We start from the raw sequence: 19,950 nt of genomic DNA on the forward strand, positions 1-19,950 counted from the left end.
TCGGCCTTAGTTTTAACTAGGATTATTAGAGATATTTCTGTGTCCATCTTGAGATCTCTCATCAGATCAATGTCTAGTTTTCTTTTGCTGATTCTTATTGATGGAATTCTTATTAAATAAAAAAGTTTGTAGCTTTTCACAATGGTATGAAATTGATTTCTAAAGTAATCTGTAGTTAAATAATAATGCAAGATTCCAGTAAGCATGTCTAGTTCTAGCAATACGATTTACTCATTCCAAAACATTTCTGGATGTTGATCCTTTATTTGCAAAATTTTTATTTTCATAGGCTTCTGGTTTGAATATTAAAACTATAGTTGTAGTTGAGGTGATGGTAGGCGTCTTTATTGTCTATACCTGTGAGCTGGGTTGAAATATAAGATATTCTCATACCATCTCTATAATCTATGCCATAAACACTTGGCACTTTATTAAATCAATACTTGGTCTGAAGATTGTCTCATTTTAAATGAATTCAGCTCAGGAATTGGCCAGTGGCATCCTCTTCAGCTGAAACTCCTGTATCTCCTTCCCCTTCTTCGTGTTCCTCCCCTAACATACAGCTGATACTCCCTGGGTAAGATCTGAAGGAGCTGGCTGTGGGTCATCTAGTCCAGAAGGCCATGTCAGTGTTATTTAAGTCAGGTAGTAGAATGGGAAGGGCAGTTTGCAATTAATTTTTTATCTTAATGTTTCGAGTCTCTAGTGCACCATACTGCCTCCTGGTTTCTCACAGACCTACTGTATGTTTTGTTTGGAAGCCTTGGCTCATCTTGTGGGTTGTGTACTTAGCTGGAATGACATGGTATCGATGGTTGAGCAGCAATTTATGACACAGATGAGTAACTAGGTGACTGATACGCCTTTTGATGTGTGTTTCCAAGTAGATGATATTTTCTTTTCTTTGTTTTTTTTTTTTTCAACATTCTGATATGATTTGCTAGTGATGGTGATGGTGTCATTTTGGTTTCAAAACTGGAAAATACAGGCCGGGCGCAGTGGCTCACGCCTGTAATGCCAGCACTTTGGGAGCCCGAGGCGGACAGATTGCCTGAGTTCAGGAGTTCTATACCAGCCTGGCTAACATGGTGAAACCCCGTCTCTACTAAAAATACAAAAAAATTAGCTGGGCGTGGTGGCACACGCCTGTTGTCTCAGCTACTGGGGAGGCTGAGGCAGGAGAATTGCTTCAACTCAGGAGGTGGAGGTTGTAGTGAGTTGGGATCGCGCCACTGCACTCCAGCCTGCACGACAGAGTGAGACTCAGTCTCAAAAACAAACAAACAAACAAAACAAACAAAAAACAATACTGGAAAATACAAACAAGCCCAAGGAGTGATTGGTAGATGTTTAGAGTCTACCATTTCTCAACTTCAGGAAATGTCTGTGTGTGTCTCAGTCTTCTGCTATTGTAGGCACACATCATACTTCAACTGTATGAAGATTATTCTATTCCTGCTCTATAAATATGTTATTGGATTGGATGAGCAAGATATACACTTACACATTTGAAGCCGTAAGTAAAAAAAAAAATTATATAGTTAAAAGGTACAAATAATTGCTTTTGTGATGAATTTGTTCTTTAAATGAAACATCAGTGGCATTTGTTCATGTAGTTCTCAGATAAAACTTCCTAAAAGTGGTTCAAGTGATTTCAAAATGCCAAGAATATGTTGCAAACTTGTTTTTTTGTATACAAATGAACAACTGACATGAGGTTTTTCTACCTTGTGAATGTGACGTGGGAACATACAAACCACATTAAAATATTGCAGAATTGATGTTTGTTTATTGATGGAGTTGGGAGACGCATCTCCTTTAAGTAGCTTACAGTGGGTGAAGGCAAACAAGGAAATCAGTAATTACAGCGAAGCAAATGTTGGTCTGTAGATACATGGGGTAGAGATATAAACAGCAGATAGTCATTAAGTTTACTACTCCGATCAATTATATTCTTTTTCTTCAATCTGTCCCTAGATCCACCTCTTTTGCCTGACTAAGCCATGTGAGATATTCCAGTTCAATTGGCTATTATTTAAAGAGTTTTATGTGAATATCACTGTAGAGAATATGGAAGAATTCAGCATCGATTACATTTAGTTCAAAGGTCTTAATCACTAGATAGAAAAGAGATTTACACATCTTAAATTTCCATTAAAAAGCAGGTATTTGGGGATTAGAAACTGAAGGAAAAGATTTCCAAGAGTAGCTGGTTCTTAAAACACAGTAAGAATATGCTTTAGCTCTTGAACACAGTGTTTGTAGTTACTGTCAGACTCCTTGGGGAAGTGTCTTCTGCTGGGGCTGTCACCTGACAGGCTAACTGCATTAAGATGGGCCACTCAGCTTGAGAAACAGGAAGAATTGCTGTTGCTCCCGTCTGCTATTTATGTTTTTCTTTTTCTTTTTTTTTTGAGACTGAGTCTCAATCTGTCACCCAGGCTGGAGTGCAGTGGTGCGATCTTGGCTCACTGAAAGCTTCATCTCCCAGGTTCACGCCATTCTCCTGCCTCAGCCTCCCGAGTAGCTGGGATTACAGGCGCCCGCCACCAGGCCGGGCTAATTTTTTTTGTATTTTTAGTAGAGACGGGGTTTCACCGTGTTAGCCAGGATGGTCTCGATCTCATGACCTCATGATCAGCCCACCTCGGCCTCCCAAAGTGCTAGGATTACAGGCGTGAGCCACTGCGCCTGGCCTGCTCTTTATGTTTTTTCATATGAATTACATTTCCTTACATCCCTATTCAGATGTCGACGTTACTTTTGCTCAAAAGTGCTCCTTTCTCTTGACTCCTGAGTTGCAAATAGCTTACCAAGGTAGCTGGGACTCTTGACCATGATGTTTTTTAAAATGAAATCTGTCAACAAATGAAAGGCAGGATTGGTAACTAGTATTTTATCATTCCTCCAGCCTTCATCCTCCAGCTTGATTTATACTAACCACCATCTGAAATTGATGATTGTTTCCCATGACCCCACAGGGAGATTCCTTGGATGTAGGAACTCTGCCTGATTTTTGTTTTCCTAGACCTTCAGACACTACTTGGCCCAGAGTAATTGCTCTTTATGAATCACTGCTTTAGTCCAAGCTTGTCCAGTTCTCTGCCCAGGACTGCTTTGAATGTGGCCCAACACCAGTTTGCAAACTTTCTTAAAACATGAGACTTTTTTTTTTTTTTTAGCTCATTGGCTATTGTTAGCGTATTTTATGTGTGGCCCAAGACAATTCTTCTTCCAGTGTGGCCCAGGGAAGCCAAAAGATTGGACACCCCCACCCTTGCGTTTAGTCTTTAAGACTATTCTACCTTGGGGGAGAAAAGCAAAAATGATTTCTTATTACATGTATTTAAACCAGTGTTTACATTTGTAGGGATCTTGGGCAGGTTATCCAGAGAGCGAGTTTCTTTTCTTTTCTTTTTTTTGGGATGGAGTTTCGCTCTTGTTGCCCAGGCTGGAGTGTAATGGCGTGATCTCGGCTCACTGAGGCCTCTGCCTCCCGGGTTCAAGCAATTCTCCTGCCTCAGCCTCTGGAGTAGCTGGAATTACAGGCACCTGCCACCATGCCTGGCTAATTTTTTGTATTTTTAGTAGAGACGGGGTTTCGCCTTGTTGGTTAGGCTGGTCTCAAACTCCTGACCTTAGGTGATCCGCCTGCCTCTGCCTCCCAAAGTGCTGGGATTACAGCCGTGAGCCACTGCACTCGGCCGAGAGCTAGTTTCCTGATTGATAAAATGTTCACTCTTTGTTGATATCCTCTCCTGTGTAGTTAGATGGCTACTGAATATATCCTGAGAGCAGGTCCTAAGAGTTTATTTTTCATGTTATTGTTGGAAAAAAAAACCCAGAAATATTTTAATAATAGGAATTAAAGATATGAAGACCCTGATATCTGAAAGCTGAGTGGTTCAAATATGGTGAGCAATGCACTCTTAACTAGACCCATATCTTAAGGGAAAAAAATGTTTTTAGTAGTTTTCTTGGTATCTTCTAATCTTCAGAAAAAAATTCTTACTAGGCAGTCGATGTAAATAAATCACAATTCTATATATTTAAAAAGCTGCTTGTGCTACTGTGTCATTCCTCTGGAATTTTCAAAAGCTGAGGTTTTTCTGTATACTTTGAAAGCTAATGAAATCTACCAGCCCACCGGGTAGTAAACAACCAAGAATTTTTTTTTTTTTTTTTTTTTTTTTATACTTTAAGTTTTAGGGTACATGTGCACATTGTGCAGGTTAGTTACATATGTATACATGTGCCATGCTGGTGCGCTGCACCCACTAACTCGTCATCTAGCATTAGGTATATCTCCCAATGCTATCCCTCCCCCCTCCCCCCACCCCACCACAGTCCCCAGAGTGTGATATTCCCCTTCCTGTGTCCATGTGATCTCATTGTTCAATTCCCACCTATGAGTGAGAATATGCGGTGTTTGGTTTTTTGTTCTTGCGATAGTTTACTGAGAATGATGGTTTCCAATTTCATCCATGTCCCTACAAAGGACATGAACTCATCATTTTTTATGGCTGCATAGTATTCCATGGTGTATATGTGCCACATTTTCTTGAAGGACATGAACAGACACTTCTCAAAAGAAGACATTTATGCAGCCAAAAAATACATGAAAAAATGCTCATCATCACTGGCCATCAGAGAAATGCAAATCAAAACCACTATGAGATATCATCTCACACCAGTTAGAATGGCAATCATTAAAAAGTCAGGAAACAACAGGTGCTGGAGAGGATGTGGAGAAATAGGAACACTCTTACACTGTTGGTGGGACTGTAAACTAGTTCAACCATTGTGGAAGTCAGTGTGGCGATTCCTCAGGGATTTAGAACTAGAAATACCATTTGACCCAGCCATCCCATTACTGGGTATATACAACCAAGAATTCTTGATGGAGGTATTGTAAAGAAAGGTGATAAGGCGGCTGGGCATGGTGGCTCACGCCTGTAATTGCAGCACTTTGGGAGGTCGAGGTGGGCGGATCACGAGGTTAGGAGATCCAGACCATCCTGGCTAACACATGAAAACCTGTCTCTACTAAAAATACAAAAAATTAGCTGGGCGTGGTGGTGGGCGCCTGTAGTCCCAGCTACTCGGGAGGCTGAGGCAGGAGAATGGCGTGAACCCGGGAGGCGGAGCTTGCAGTGAGCCGAGATCGCGCCACTGCACTCCAGCCTGGGCGACAGAGCGAGACTCCGTCTCAAAACAAAACAAAACAAAAAAAAGAAAGAAAGGTGATAAGGCTATCTAATGAAGGACCCAAAGAACTCTCACTGAGCTCACCCAGAATGCTTTTCTGGATTAAAGCGCAGACTGAGAACCTGTTCTTAACATTAGTGACTTTGGTATGGCTCATTTTGAAGAAAGAAAATTGCCTAAATCTATAGTTGAGCTTGCACACATTACAGGTCTCTGGAAATAAGATGCTTAAACAGGTTCTATAATCTGGTTCTTGCTAGGTGAGTGTCCCCTGACATTGCTTTTTTTTTTTTTTTTTTTTTTTTTTTTTCCGTGATGGAGTCTCGCTCTGCCACTCAGGCTGTAGTGCAGTGGCTCACTGCAACCTCCACCTCTTGGGTTCAAGTGAATCTCCTGCCTCCGCCTCCCGAGTAGCTGGGACTACAGGCATGCACCACCATGCCTGGCTAATTTTTGAATTTTTAGTAGAGACTGTGTTTCACCATGTTGGCCAGGCTTGTCTTGAATTCCTCACCTCAAGTGATCCACCCACCTCGGCCTCCCAAAGTGCTGGGATTACAGGCATGAGCCACTGTGTCCGGCCCCCTGACATTGCTTTCTAAAGTAAGATTACCTGTAGTTCTCAGTGTTCGCCAAGCATGTATGAAACACAACGTATGTTAAGAGGCTGTTTAATTACATAAATGCTTATTTGGGGGATTCTTGTTCTCAGTGGCCTTCTCTCTTTTGGATGGATATACACAGTTTGATTGGCACTCCTATTGACACTTTATTTGGTTTGTGACTTGTTTGTCTCGGTGCCTTTCTATTAATATATTTTTTCTGTTTAAACCACCCTCTTTTTTTCAGTACAGCACTGGACATTTTCTTTGAAATCTTCCAGATTCATTTGGTTGTCTTCCTCATCTCAGCTGTCTTATGCAGGAAAAGTGGTCACTGTTCAGTCAATTCATTCTACGTAGCTGGCTGAGGTTTTTTTATTGAAACCAAAATAAAACTTCAAAGAAACAGAAGAAGCTGAGTCTCCCTCCCCTCCCTTTCAACTAACACCTACTGATGTTTATCTTGGAAATAATTTGACGTCTATTTGATGAAACCTATAGTTAAGTGTTAATGGAGACTAACGTCAAGCTTCAGAACAGTGAGGAGAAACCTTTAGTATTGTGTGTCTAGCATTTGATGCAAGTGCTCTGTGGAAACCATGGAAGCTGGGATAAAAATGCTCGCCTGATCCCCAAATAGTCTCATCTGAATGTACTGAGGCATCACCGCATTCATTCCAAATCTGAACCTGACCTACTTTTCCCCTTCATCTCCTGCCATCTCTTCCCTAGTTTGTCATCTTCTTTTCCAGCACCACGAATGGTTCATGCTTTCTGATAAATATCTGATGTATGGCATCAATTATATGACTATTTAAACATGACTCATAGTGAACTGTATTTAAATATCGATATGACTGCATGCGTTTTCAAAGAATGTGTGGAATGTTCTTTTTGAGTGTCAGTTATTAATCACCTGTTTTCTGTTCAACTTTGGTTATCTTCAGTAAATTTTAATATCTTTCCCTTCATGAGGACTTCCCAGCTGTCTGATCAACGGGTAGGAAAGGACAGTTGGTTCAGTGCTTGCTCATGTTAGCCCTGTAAGAAGTCAGCTCAGTTTAGTTCATCCAATAGTTGGGGAATAAAACCACACAATTCCCTTCCTTACTTGATATCAATCAACACTTGACTAAATCTTACATCCTGTCTTCAGCTGTTTTTTTTTCTTTTTTGAGACGGAGTCTCGCTCTGTCACCCAGGCTGGAGTGCAGTGGCACGATCTCAGCTCACTGCAACCTCTGCCTCCCGGGTTCAAGTGATTCTCCTGCCTCAGCCTCCTGAGTAGCTGGGACTACAGGTGCCTGCCACCATATCCGGCTAATTTTTTGTATTTTCAGTAGAGACGGGGTTTCACTGTGTTAGCCAGGATGGTCTCGATCTCCTGACCTCGTGATCCGCCCGCCTCAGCCTCCCAAAGTGCGGGGATTACAGGTGTGGGCCACTGCACCCGGCCCAGCTCTTTCGTAAAGAAAGCCTTGGCAAATGTGGAAATTCTCCCTATTCACTACGGTAAATAATTCTTGAGGTCACTAAACTCAGTATCTAAATAAAACAGATCAATGTGTTAGTACATGGAACAGAAGGCCGTATTTTTGGTGATAACCGTTGACCCCACACTCACCCTGGGGTCTTGGTGTCAATGTCAGAATGTGTTTAAATACCCTAGGCTGTCAATCTTGTAATACAACTTTGGTTATCTTTGTTCTAGAGCCTTGCAAAGTAAAGCTGATCCTAGTTAGGACCCAGTTAGGAATTTGGATATATGTGTTGTATTTGCAATGTGATACTGCCCTTCATTTGAAAACACAGGCTTAAATTAGTGAAGTAGAACTCTTTTAGTCCAGATTACCCCCAAAATCTGTGAATTTGTACTAATTCAAAATCCTCTTTGCTGGTAACCGTTGTAATGAGGTCTTTGGAAATTTTATCCTGGTAGCATGGAGGTGTTGCTTCTTTTCATTTGTCTAGTTTTGTAGTCAGAACTGTTTATAAAGATGTAATTTTAAAGTGACCCTATGCTATGGTTTGAATATATGTGTTCCACCAAAATTCCTACGTTGGAACCTAATGCCCAGTGTGGTGGTATTAAGTAAGAGCTGGGGCCTTTTGGGAAATGTCGAGGTCATGATTATTCCACCTTCACTAATGGGATTAGTGCTCTTATAAAACATGTTGGGAAAAAATAAAAATAAAGATAAATAAATAAATAAATAACAGGTTGGGAGCCCAGGAGTTTGAAGCTGGGGTGAGCCGTGATCATGCCACTGCACTCCATCCTGGGCAACAGAGTGAGGCTCTGGCCAGGCGTGGTGGCTCACGCCTGTAATCCCAGCACTTTGGGAGGCCGATGTAGGCAGATCACCTGAGGTCAGAAGTTTGAAACCAGCCTGGCCAACATGGTGAAATCCTGTCTTTATTGAAAAATACAAAAATTAGCTGGGCGTGGTGGCGGGCACCTGTGATTGCAGCTCCTCAGGAGGCTGAGGCAGGAGAATCACTTGAATCTGGGAGGCAGAGGTTGAAGTGAGCTGAGATTGCGCCATTGCACTTCAGCCTGGGTGACAGAGTGAGACTCCTCTCAATAAAATAAAGTAAAATAATAAAATAAAAAACAGAATGAGGTTCTGACTCTTTAAAAAAAGAGAAATAATGTGCCTACTTCATCAGCACATATACTAAAATTGGAACCATATAGAGATGAACATGGCTGCAATGCAAGAATGACAGTGCAAATTTGTGAAGCATTCCGTATATTTTGGAAAATAAAAAATAAAAAAGGTTGAAGGGAGTGCCCCAGTCCCCTTTTGTCTTTGATCTTGGACTTCCCAACCTACAGAACTGTGAGAAGTAAGTATTGATTCTTTATAAATTACCCAATCTAAGGTATTTTGTTAGGGCACCTACTAAACAAAAAGACAAAACTGTTGTGATTTTGATCTTAAGTTGGAAACATAAAACCATCGTTACAGAGAAGGGAAAACTAGGCAAAGATTTATTTTTGCAATGGCATTTAAAAATATTTAATAATTTCTTTTAATTATAACATTACAAAATAACACCTTGTAGTCTGGTGAGCACAGGCTTGCCTAGTGCTTAGCATGTGCCAGGCAGGCCACATTCTAAGCTTTACACAGATTGACATTTTACTTTTTTTTTTTTTTCTTGAGGCCGAGTTTTGCTCTGTTGCCCAGGCTGGAGTGCAGTGATGTGATCTCGCCTCACTGCAACTCCCGCCTCTCAGATTCAAGCGATTCTTGTGCCTCAGCCTCCTGAGTAGCTGGGATTATAGACATGTACCACCAGTCCCGGCTAATTTTTGTGTTTTTAGTAGAGATGGGGTTTCGCCATGTTGGCCAGGATGGTCTTGAACTCCAGGCCTCAAGTGATCTGCCTGCCTCAGCCTCCCAAAGTGTTGCGATTACAGGAGTGAACCACTGCGCCTGGCCCAAAGATTGACATTTTAAAATACAGCAGCTAGATGGGGTGGATTCTATTATTATCCCATTGTACAAATGAAGAAACTGTGGCACAGAGAAATAAATAATAGGTTACGTAGCCAGTGTGACCCAGAACATCTTAGTTCATGTTGCATGTCTCTCATTTGCTGGAAGCATATCAGTCAACAAGAAAATTATTGTTTTGCTTCCAGTTTGAGTAATGTTCCTGTGACTTCTTTAAGTGCTGTGTATTTGCTGCATTTGCTGGGAGTGAACGAGGCCCTGAAGCTTTCATAGATCTGTGCAGGAACTGGAGTGAGCCAGTGTGTGCCACCATGGGTGTCCCTCGATGTTCTCTCCTGTCCCTTCAACTGTGCTCTGCAGGAAGGAGTCAGACCTGTGGGGACAGTTCACAGGAACAAAACAGAAGCTCCAACCAAGAGCTGCAGGATTTAAGGACAAGGCTGCAAAACAAGTACATAGAGCTGGCACGCAAACTCAGGGCTTTCTGAAACACAAACTTCAGCATTTAATTAAACGGGGGAAGGAAGGAACTCTCAACCGAGATACTGAACTGCACTGTGTCTCTACAAAATGCAAGTGTCCCACATTTTAAGGGTGAATGGATATCTCTAAAAGAAAACACCTCTCTCATTCACGTCTATTCTGTATGCTTTCTTGATTGGCTGAGAAAGGGGTGAAATCATGCTCTCCTTTCATTCCCCTCCTTCGACTAGGAAGGCGTTCTTTGATGCACCATTAATAGTTTTAGCAATTACTCTCAACCATGGTGAATGTGTAACTCCTGTTTTCATTTAAATTTGATCAACGACTCAGTTGTTATTAAAATGCAAGAAATAGTAGAAGTTTTTGTATATATATACCTGTGATGAGTGCGGGTGAGAATGGTCCTGTGGTTTTATTTCTCTTTTTTGTTCGACTTTATTTTTTAGATCAGTTTCATGTTCACACGAAATTGAGTGGAAGGTACGGAGGTTTCCCATATAAGTCTTGCGCCGCTCCCCCACCCATGCATAGTTTCCCTCATTACCCCAGCAGAATACGTCTGTCACAATTGATAAACTTGCATTGACACATCATTGTCACCCAAAGTCCTTTGTTTACATTAGGGTTCCCTCTTGGTGTTGTACCTTCTGTGAGTTTGGACAAATTTATAATGACACGTATCTCCAATTAGAGTAGCATAATTTTATCTCTTTATAAATGCTCAAGTCAGGGCTTCTTATTTTAATTAAAGGGGGATTAAATGATCGTAAGTGCATTTGTTACATCATTGTGCTTATTAATAATCTGTTTAAAGTATCTGTAATGCTTTGTGTTATAACTTTAAACAACAGAAAATGATGTTATTTGTAACGGTACATCCTTGCTCTGCGTGCTAATGTCCTTGAGGAGTCGAAGTAAGTCTAGGAAAAAAAAAGTCAACTCAGTTTAAAAAAAAAAAGGTAATCGTAAGCATTGTTTTTTTCCTTCTAAAAGGATTTCTTTGTGTTTGCGGGCAGGGAGGACATGTCTTGAAATAAGTGAACATGTGCTTGTAAAATGTTTTTTAAGTGCTCTCGTCCCTGTAAGTCTGTGCCTTTCTGAAAATCTGGGTATGAAACCAGATCATGTGTGTAAAGGGAAAGGGAACATTCTGGAACACCTGTAGTCTGTTGCCCCCAGCAGGTTGACATGCTAACATGCTAGGTGACAAAAGGGCATCATGATAAAGCCACTGAGACTTAAATTCTTGCTTTTTTTTTTTTTTTTTAAGAGGGAGTCTCATTCTGTCGCCCAGGCTGGAGTGCAGGGCCGCGATCTTGACTCACTGCAACCTCCACTTCCTGGGTTCAAGCAATTCTCGTGCCTCAGCCTCCTGAGTAGCTGGGACTATAGGCGTGGTGCGTACCACCACGTCCAGCTGATTTTTGTATTTTTAGTAGAGACAGGGTTTCGCCACGTTGGCCAGGCTAGTCTCGAAGTCTTGACCTGAGGTGATTTGCCTGCCTTGGCCTCCCAAAGTGCTGGGGTTACAGGCATGAGCCCCCACGCCCGGCTCCCTCCAACCTTCTTAACTTCAGTTTCCGGTGTCTAACTTGACACTATTGATGTCTGCCTCTTGCTATGAATTAGCAGAAGGTGAGGATTGGCCAGGCACAGAGTAATGCCTCCATAAGGGTTGGCCGTTCCTGCCATTCTCCTGCCTGTTCTAATCTAGATCTCTGTTTCCTTTATAGCATTCACAACACATGGTCATTATTTTATTTGTGAATTTGTCTTACTTGTTTTTGGATTGTGTCTTACCATATGATCTTGTTGTTGGCGAACTTGTCTTATTTATGTGTGACTCTCACCATTTCCCTTCCTAGTCTGTCATGGAAGCTCTATGCCTCCAGACCCTGGGTCTGTCTCCCTAACACCCTGCACCTTGGTTCTCACCAAATGCTTGTCCACTGCCAGCAGAAAACAAAACACTGCTGTGTCCCTGCAAAGCACTGCAGCTCTTGCCAGAATGTTCATCGTGTGTGACTTTTCAAGTGCAATAAGTCCCGGGTACTATGTGAAATTGGATAAAGATAATTTTTTTGCAAATATATCCTTACATTGTAAACTATCAGCTAGGGTTGAAGTTTTCTAATTGATATTTTAGGTTCTTAAATATTGGAAGATAACTTTTAATTTGATGAGATTCTATACATGAACATATTTCCAATGTATACCTTCTTGATAAGATTATACGCATTGTACATTCTCGGAATCTGGAGGACACAATAATTAAGTGAAAGGTGGCTTTAACACCATGTGTGCTTTTTCAGACAAGTAAATTAGTCCATGCCAGTGTAATGGGATCTGCTTATAACTGATCTACTTTAACATCAGACTTGATTCTCTATGGTGTCACTTTTTGTTTGATTTGTTTTGTGTATTTAGGTAACAATGATATCAAACCTCAAACATAAAACATAATAGTGTTTTCCAGTATCAGGAAAACAGATTCCTTAAGGATCCCTAATGCATGAGTGTCTAGGGGCCTAGGTTCTAGTTAGTAAACTCCACTAAGCTGAGGATCTGAGACTGGGCACAGCCAGAGGAATCCTGGGAGTCATCGTTTACAACTCTGCACTTTAGGGGTGAGGGAGCTCGTGACAGAGGGTCTGGGTGTGACCCACAAGCACACTGCCATTGTTTACATCGTCAGACTTAAGAGTTCTGTTTTGGCCTTCGTGGGACTTGATAGGGGGGAAGGCATTGAATATATATTTGTGTTTATGTATATCAAAGATACTATAATTGTAGTGTATATATATTTTTTTTTGAGATGGAGTCTCGCTCTGTTGCCAGGCTGTAGTGCGGTGGTGCGATCTTGGCTAACTGCAACCTCCGCCTCCTGGGTTCAAGCGGTTCTCCTGCCTCAGCCTCCTGAGTAGCTGGGACTACAGATGTGCGCCACCATGCCCAGCTAATTTTGTATTTTTAGTAGAGATGGGGTTTCACCATGTTGGCCAGGCTGGTCTCATGATCCACCCGCCTCGGCCTCCCAAAGTGCTGGGATTACAGGCGTGAGCCACCATGCCCAGCCGATACTATAATTATAGTTTTAAAAAATGTACTTAAACATCAGTGTTGAGCCGGGTGCAGTGGCTCACGCCTGTAATCCCAGCACTTTGGGAGGCCGAGGTGGGTAGATCTTGAGGTCAGGAGTTCAAGACCAGCCTGACCAATATGATGAAACCCCGTCTCTACTAAAAATACAAAAATTAGCTGGGTGTGGTGGTGTGCATCTGTAATCCCAGCTACTCAGGAGGCTGAGGCAGGAGAATTGCTTGCAGCTGGGAGATGGAGGTTGCAGTGAGCTGAGCTCACACCATTACACTCTAGCCTGGGCAGCAGAGTGAAAGTGAGACTCCGTCTCAAAAAAAAAAAAAAAAAAAAAAATCAGTGTTGAAATGGGATATTTTTTTCCCTGTAGTGGCTGTCAAATAATTCATATTTAAAATTATTTTTGCTTTCTCCCATTTTGAAGATGGAGTTTTATGTTATAATTGTTGATATTACAACAGACATCTTACAAATGCTAAATCTAAATGCCAAATATATGATATTATTGTATTCAGGAGACCAAATCTATCAATACCACTTTGTGGTTAATTTATTTTTAAAAATAAACACTCTTACCTCAGCAATTTAATATGAGATTAATGATAATAAATTTTATAGGCCTTTAAAAATTAGTAGGCTCTGTATAGAAAGTTACTTTTTTTTTTCTCTAGGCAGAAAATCTCAGCTTTTACTGTTTGGCTCACTTTTTTAAAAAACAAAAACTTACAGAGAAAAATTGCTGGAGTGGCTGAAGGAAAAATGGAGAAAGGGATAAAAGAAAGATGGAAGAAGAAATTGAGATCACAGTGAATAAATACATTGCTCAGGATAACTCAGGGGTTAGCAGAAGCCCTAGGATTCAGAACTAAGTCTGTATAATGCCTGAGCTTGTGTGCTGGCTTTCATGGAGTCAAAATGTAAAACTAGGGGACAGTAGGGCATTACTACTAATAAGTCGAATAATACCAATGCGTGGATAGAGAAAAAAAAATCAAGAGAATTCCAGGAAAAAGAAAAAAACACCACGGTTAGATGTTTTCTAGAATTTTCTATAATTATTGGAGAAGGCTTCTCTGGGGTATTTGGAGGAGTTCTTTCAGCCAGAAACAATAGCCACAACTTGTCCCAGCTGTGGGATGGGCTTGGCCTCTTTAAAGGACAGTTGAGACTCTCTTGACAAGAACCCAACACTGTAAAATAAAAGACCTGGCCGGGCGCGGTGGCTCATGCCTGTAATCCCAGCACTTTGAGAGGCCAAGGCGGGTGGATCATAAGGTCAGGAGTTCGAGGCCTGCCTGGCCAACATGGTGAAACCCTGTCTCTACTAAAGATTAAAAAAAAAAAAAAATTAACTGGGAGTGGTGGTGCGCACCTGTCTTCCCAGCTACTTGGGATGCTGAGGCAGGAGAATCGCTTGAACCTGGGAGGCGGAGGTTGCGGTGAGCCGAGATGGCACCATTGCACTCCATCCTGGGTGACAGGGTGAGACTGCGTCTCAATAAATAAATAAAAGACCTTTGGAAAGGTGGAGACTCTAGACTGCAGGAGATGTGGCCGCCCCGAAAACTGGCTGAACTTTGTTAAATACAACTCATGATTAGAGGAATGAATAGTGCTGTGTTTTAACTTTGTAAAATACAACTCATGATTAGAGGAATGAATAATGTCAACTCACATCTCTGTGACTAGATGCAGGCTTCTTAGGATATTTGTAACTTGAAGAAATCTGGAAGGACCTCATTCTCTAATTGCCCATTTTCCCAATTTGCTTTACAAATCCTTCTGTGGAAAGTCTTTTTGAAAATAGCATTTTTGCTCCCGCTTAGCCTCTGGGGTTCTGAACGCTTTGGCAGTGACCATTGAGAATCACCCTGCCTTCCATCAGTTACCTTGTATCACCTTATAAAAGTCATTTGGCCGTTGCAGTGGCTCACACCTGTAATCCCAGCACTTTGTGAGGCTGAGGCCAGCGGATTGCCTGAGTACAGAAGTTGAAGACCAGTCTGGGTAACATGGCGAAACCCTGTGTCTACAAAAAATACAAAAAATAGCTGGGCATGGTGGTGCACCTGTAGTCCCAGCTACTCCGGAAGCTGAGGTGGGAGGATTGCTTGTGTCAAGGAGGCAGAGGCTGCAGTGAGCCGAGATTGCGTTGTTGCACTCCAGCCTGGGCGACAGAGCCAGACCCTGTCTCTAAATAAATAAATAAATAAGTAGATAGATAAATGCCATTTGGATTTCTGAAAGCAAGGTTTGTCTTTTAAATATCAGTTGGATTTCTGAATGTTGGATTCTTAAAGTTCTGAACATGTAAAGTATAGGCCACTGGATCTCAGAGCTTTTTATCCAGGTGCCCAGAGGCTGAGAAAATGCCCCATAGGTTCTATAAAGGACATGGATCCTGATTTCATATAGGTCAACAACTATGTTACTGTGTTTTTATCTGGTTTAGAGGATGGGAAACCCATCAGTGTTATTATGCCTTCATTCAATTACGGAAGAAATCGGTTGAGTACCAGACTGCCCAATGAATGTAGTTTCTGTATATTTTCAGGCTTTTAGACCGATCTGAAGTTGTGCCTCTGACCACGAATGCTGCTTCTTCAAAAGGTGCCAGTGGCTGGGGGTCAACTTTGATGTGGCCTATAAAGTTCCTGGCCCAGCACTTAGGCCTGCCTTTCAGGACATAACCTCTCAGCTGGATTTAAGAAATAGCATCTCTTTCAGTGTGAGGCAGCGGCAGGAATGAAGTGTGTTTGTATCCGTGTGCTGGTGCTTCGTATGTACATTTTTGTTGCGTCTTTAACTTCTATCAGTAGACTTTATGTTATGAGTATCAGAGGATAAATGTACTGCAGAGGATGAGAAAATATTTAGCGTTTTTGTGGTCTCTCTTCAGCAGTGCCTCCCTCTTTCCTGGAAAAGGGCATTGGTGACCAGGGAAATTGTGATTCTGTTTGCATCCTAGGCCACCATGGAGTTGTCTTATGTGTAGACTGGCCATAGCCCAGGGTCATCCCTCCCCTCTCTGTCTTGTTCTCAGTTGCTTATCATCATTTCCTTTCAAACACTTGAATATTCCAGATCTGGGATAGTGGGCAGATGGTTTCATGCTATTCAATATTCTAGTAAATATCTTTTCAATGGTTATCTGTAGTCAGTCACATTGTCAGAATTCTCACTTCAGCTATACATGTGACAATCCCTTGGCTCACACTTAAATTTAACCCAGTGCTTGTAAACTGTGGAAATTAAAGGACCTAGTTGATACCTAATGTCCGTTATCTGGAGTAGCCTCTGTCGGTAGCTGGATGCCTTCATTTGATGTGAAAACAATTATGCCATAGTTGAAAATAAAAGAATGTTTTTCAGCATGTGCTGTTGCTGTGTGCTGGATAAGACTTTTGTAATTAAAAATTTCCCCTGAATGTCAATACATATATGGTATTCATTTTATAGTGGACTATGCTGTGTTACTTTAGAGAGGCTACTGCTGCAGAACCATCAGAAAATATCTGTTTCAGCCCCAATTGGACATGACTCTCGGGTATGCTGTTGTTTAATAATCATTACATTAGACGGTTCAATGTTTATCCAAAGATTGGACATTCTCATTGCATACATTTGAGGGTTAATAAAAACAAGCTCAGGCACTTTGGTATTCTTTTAAACTCTGAATGATGTCCCCTGTAGAATGTGAATGATTTCCAGCCCAAACTATAGCACCATGTCCTAAAACACACATATTTATGGGTGCCTACAAGATGGCACAGAATGAATCAACACCATAATCTCTTAAAAAATATGTACCACACTGCAATTGTGCTTGTTGATAATTTAAAAAGCACATTTACATGTGGTGCGCCTATTCTAGGTCTCCTTGATTTCCTTCTTCCCTTTGTACCACCACTCCATGGGCTGTAGCATCCTTTAAGTATGGAGGCCCTGCTCCATGTCATAGTAACCATCAACACACACTCCCATCCCTAATTAATTGTAGTTTGCAAAATTATATATGTGTTGCATTGTAGAGGCTCATTGGCATAAGTATTCCTGTAGACAAACACTTATTAAAATCTAGAGGTCTTCTTTTTTGTATTTTGGTGGCACTATTTTATTTTCTGAGATCTCAAACTTTTACACTTTCATGGCCCTTGTGAGCTCAGACCCCCTTATTCTGTGCCTGCAGAGCCCAACACAGGAACCGTCCCTGTTGTTGGCCTTGCATTGATGGTGGGCCTGTCCTGTGTGGGGTGCAGTAAATGTGAGTCTTCCTGCAGCCTTCTTGCTTCCATCCAGAAGCAAATTTGGTCAAAACAAGAAGCCATCTGCTCCTCTCTTGGGGATGCCTGTAGCTGCAAGTCAGGATTTTTATCTCCTTGGATTGCAACATTCAGGGCCTTCTGCGTGGTAGATCCCTGCTGAGCTTTGGGGCCAGCAAAAGTCTAGATGGGTATGATTAACTGGTGAGGAATTTCAGAAGCCAGATGCAGTTACTGTTCCAACCATGAGGCTTTTCCAGTCACATTGAGTCAATGCTAAGGCATTTTCCTGGTATACACTTTTTTTAACCCTTCCTAAAATCACAAAACCAAAGGGTTTTAACCCTTTGAGTTTGAGATCTCAGAAAATAAAATAGTGCCACCAAAATACAAAAAAGAAGACCTCTAGATTTTAATAAGTGACCACAACCTTTTTACCTTTTTTAAACTTCAATTTAGACTCTATTTTTTTCTATAAATGATTTTTTGTCTGTAGTAACGTTTATCTATCTTTGCATCTTCCGACTTTATTAATTTTTCTTCAACCCACAACTTGATCTAAGTCTTTTTCTTGACCATTTGTAAGGCTTCTCATTCTAATGTGTTTTAAGGATTTCCTTTTATTTTTACCTGTTGCTGACACCCTTCTTGCTAGTGCTGTTTTGTCCACCTATACTGAGGTACACCATTGATTTTAATTTTTTTTTCTTCTTCTTGTTTTTAAGACTGGAGTCTTGGTCTGTCCTCCAGGCTGGAGTGCAGTGGTGTGATCTCAGCTCACTGTAACCTCCGCCTCTTGGATTCAAGCAATTCTCGTGCCTCAGCCTCTAAGTAGCTGGGGTTACAGACATGTGCCACCACGCCCAGCTAATTTTTGTATGTGTTTTTTTAGTAGAGATGAGATTTCACCATGTTGGCCAGTCTGGTCTCAAACTCCTGACCTCAAGTGATCCACCTGCCTTGGCCTCCCAAAGTGCTGGGATGATAGGTGTGAGCCACCGCGCCCAGCCCTGATTTTAATTTGAGGCATATTCCACTTGACTTTAAAAGGTCGTTTTGTTCTTTACAAAACTTTGCACTTCATAAAAAGTTTGTTCTTTGATGAACTTGTCTATTCTTTTCTGAAATTTTCAGCATTGACTTTATGTTAACTATTAACAATCAGTCTAATTTTTTGTTACTATTTATTTTTTACAGCATCAATATATAATTTATGTGGAGAAGTCAATGAGCAGACTTGGCATTTTTAAGTGATTCTATACTCCAAATACTGGTCATTGAGGAAAGTTTGTTTGAGAAATGATCATAGGGGAAGGGGTCGCATGAATATTGTATCATCAAATGTATTGAAATTTATTTTTATTTTTATTTTTATTTTAGTTTTTTGAGACGGAGTCTCGCTTTGTCGCCCAGGCTGGAGTGCAGTGGCCCGATCTCGGCTCACTGTAAGCTCCACCTCCCAGGTTCACGCCATTCTCCTGCCTCAGCCTCCCGAGTAGCTGGGACTACAGGTGCCCGCCACCATGCCCGGCTAATTTGTTGTGTTTTTAGTAGAGATGGGGTTTCACTGCGTTAGCCAGGATGGTCTTGATCTACTGACCTCGTGATCCGCCCGTCTCGGCCTCCCAAAGTGCTGGGATTACAGGCGTGAGCCACCGCGCCCGGCCGAAATATTTTAACCTGAATTTTTGGTGTTTGAAGAGTGGTTTTGAGCAATCTACACGCTGTTAGATTTACATTTTGCTGCATAGAACAGAAAACCTAAAACTAAAATGGCTTACGTGAGAGAAAAGGTTAACTCTTCATATGTTAAATTCCAGAAATGGGTTCTAGGGCTGATCTGGTAGTTGAGGGGTGTGATCAAGTTTTCAGATTTCAGATATCCAAAATACCCTGATTTTATCATTACACATTGTATACAAGTATCAAAATATCACATGTACCCCCAAAATATATAATGTGATTATATGTCAATACAAAACCATTAAATATCCCAAATACCCCGATTTTATCATTACACATTGTATACAAGTATCAAAATATCACATGTACCCCCAAAATACATAAAATGGTTATACATCAATACAAAACCATTAAACATCCCAAATACCCTGATTTTATTATTACACATTGTATACAAGTATCAACATATCACATGTACCCCTAAAATATATAAAATGATTTTACATCAATACAAAACCATTAAATATATGTTAAAAAGATTTCAGACTCATCTCTCAGCTCTTCCTTCCACAGTGTTGGTTTCTGTGGAAGGGTCCAAACAGCAGCTGGAGCTCCAACTGTCTTTGTCTAGCAGCAGGAGGAGGTAGGGAAGAACAAAAGCTTTCTCAGAAGGCCATGCAGTATTTTAGCTCATATTTTGTTTTCTAGCACCTAGCAGTGGAGTTATGAACATATTTTAGTGGAACATAAGCATTGGAAGCACTGGATGTGAGGGTAGCGGTGGTGGTGGTGAAAGTTGGTCCAGAAAGACTCCCACATTTCTGGCCGGGCAATGGGGTGGATGTGGTTCTAATCTCTTGGGAGGGAGCAGAGGAGAAAGAAGGTTCGGGTAGGTGAGAAAGGTAGTGATGAGTTCACTTGGGGAAATGTTGAGTTTGAAGGACATCCTGTTGGGTCAGTTGTAGACCACTATGTGCATGAGTCTGAAGCTCAAGAAATAATCTAGTGGGCTCTAGAGTGTAGACAAAGAATCCTCAGTATCCCAGAGGGCTTTCAAAACCCATCAACTGGATGGGTCTCCCAGCAAGTGCACCAAGACGTAATTGATGAGCGCCAAGGATGACAGCCCCTTGAAGCTTTGGAGGAAGTCAT

The 19,950-nt window shown here is 41.4% G+C and overlaps 1 protein-coding gene and 1 non-coding gene across 2 annotated transcripts in view; both read left to right on the top strand.

Moving 5' to 3' along the window:
* The window catches only part of BASP1 (brain abundant membrane attached signal protein 1), a 59,967-nt gene that overhangs the window by 15,290 nt on the left and 24,727 nt on the right, over window positions 1-19,950 (top strand). The gene's annotated exons all lie outside the window — the stretch shown is intronic.
* On the top strand, window positions 8,465-8,569 carry LOC112439933 (U6 spliceosomal RNA). Its single transcript, XR_003028153.1, has one exon. It is a non-coding gene; the product is annotated as a U6 spliceosomal RNA (small nuclear RNA).

This window comes from Pan paniscus, chromosome 4 (assembly GCF_029289425.2).
Source record: "Pan paniscus chromosome 4, NHGRI_mPanPan1-v2.0_pri, whole genome shotgun sequence".
Taxonomy (NCBI): Eukaryota; Metazoa; Chordata; class Mammalia; order Primates; family Hominidae; genus Pan; species Pan paniscus.